Source organism: Penaeus chinensis, chromosome 39 (genome assembly GCF_019202785.1).
Source record: "Penaeus chinensis breed Huanghai No. 1 chromosome 39, ASM1920278v2, whole genome shotgun sequence".
NCBI lineage: Eukaryota > Metazoa > Arthropoda > Malacostraca > Decapoda > Penaeidae > Penaeus > Penaeus chinensis.
The window spans coordinates 23,470,909-23,472,581 of NC_061857.1; the positions used below are offsets into that span (position 1 = coordinate 23,470,909).

At 41.8% G+C, this 1,673-nt stretch overlaps 1 protein-coding gene across 4 annotated transcripts in view; it reads left to right on the plus strand.

Annotated features, from left to right (window-relative positions):
* The first annotated feature begins 1,581 nt into the window (after positions 1–1,581).
* LOC125046785 (rho-related BTB domain-containing protein 1-like) overlaps positions 1,582–1,673 on the plus strand; it is a 108,355-nt gene continuing 108,263 nt past the window's right edge. For all 4 annotated transcript variants that reach the window (XM_047644726.1, XM_047644724.1, XM_047644723.1 and 1 more), the window contains exon 1: positions 1,582–1,673. This exon is cut by the window's right edge. The gene's annotated coding sequence lies outside the window, so the exon portion shown is untranslated.

Here is a 1,673-nt window from a genome sequence, read left to right on the forward strand (position 1 = left end):
TCTCTCTCTCTCTCTCTCTCTCTCTCTCTGTTTCTGTCCCTCTGTTTCTGTCTCTCTCTCTCTCTCTCTCTCTCTCTCTCTCTCTCTCTCTCTCTCTCTCTCTCTCTCTCTCTCTCTCTCTCTCTCTCTCTCTCTCTCTCTCTCTCTCTCTCTCTCTCTCTCTCTGTATTGTGAAAGAAGGATTATAGATTAGTGTTGTATGGTATAAAGTAATAAAACTGTTTCTCTTCAATATGTTTATTTTGGGATGTATTGTTTTGCTTTGCGTGATAGAAAGGAGGTATATAAATAGTGTCCCTTTGCGCAACATAATAATGGTTTCATTCCATGGATGTTTCCTTATAAGATATCATGTTTAAGGTTTATCATAGATCCAAAAGGGCGGCAGATAAAACGATATCATATTCATGTTACTCTCAATGACGGCGTAAACAAACCAGGATTATTTAGATTTAAAATAAAGATAAATATCAGGAACGTGTAAACAAACTCTCTCTCTCTTTCTCTCTCTCTCTCTCTCTCTCTCTCTCTCTCTCTCTCTCTCTCTCTCTCTCTGTGTGTGTGTGTGTGTGTGTGTGTGTGTGTGTGTGTGTGTGTGTGTGTGTGTGTGTCTCTCTCTCTAGTAATCGACTGATTAATTTATCTATTAATCTTAGTTTCTCTCTCTCGTTTCTCCCCCCCCCCCTTTCTCTCTCTTTCTCTCTCTCTCTCTCTCTCTCTCTCTCTCTCTCTCTCTCTCTCTCTCTCTCTCTCTCTCTCTCTCTAGTAATCGACTGATTAATTTATCTATTAATCTTAGTTTCTCTCTCTCGTTCCCCCCCCCCCCCTCTCTCTCTCTCTCTCTCTCTCTCTCTCTCTCTCTCTCTCTCTCTCTCTCTCTCTCTCTCTCTCTCTCTCTCTCTCTCTCTCTCTCCTTTTTAGCCTGAAATGAACTGTTTCCATGATAGCCATGAATAACGGCTAGATTCGCGTGATTCATCCTACTAACCTTCTAGCTTGAATGAGGAAGTAAAAAAAGGTGTATTATTATCACGAGTCATTTCAGGTCCTACTTTTTTACCCTAATTTTGGAAAAGAGCGAAGTAGCTCTGTCTTCTTAAATATTTAGGGTTTGTTTAAATAAGTCGTGAATGTGTTTATGATTTTCGTGAATTCACATATGTACTTTTTTTTTTTACCTGAATGTAATGCATTATACTGATAGCTTGTTCGTCCTCAGGTTAATGCGTAAGAGTAAATATCCTGAGTCTTGGTTAAATTTACCTAGGGTAATGTAGTAATGCAACATCTACTCTCCGTGTAAATACATCCAGAAAATGTGCAGACTGACCGTCCAGAGAAGTATGGCATCTATACATAACACCGCGAAAACACTAATATTCAATTGCAATGGATTTCAAACCTCCTCAAGCAAGCAGACGGCCATTATTGAGTGTCATTCCCTATCAACACTCTCTGTGGCACTGACAAGCACTTTAGTGGGCCTGGAGAGTGGACAAAAGAGCGAGAGAATGGCTGCATGGCAACTCGAGGGCTGGCACCCGCGTCTGACAGCGGTTCAGAACCAGTCTGCCACCTCAGTCTGCCTCTGACACTGTGAGAGGAAGCATCCCTCTCCGGCACTCTCGGCGACCTCTGGTCACGCACACACTAGTCGTGTTGTTTATGTAAAG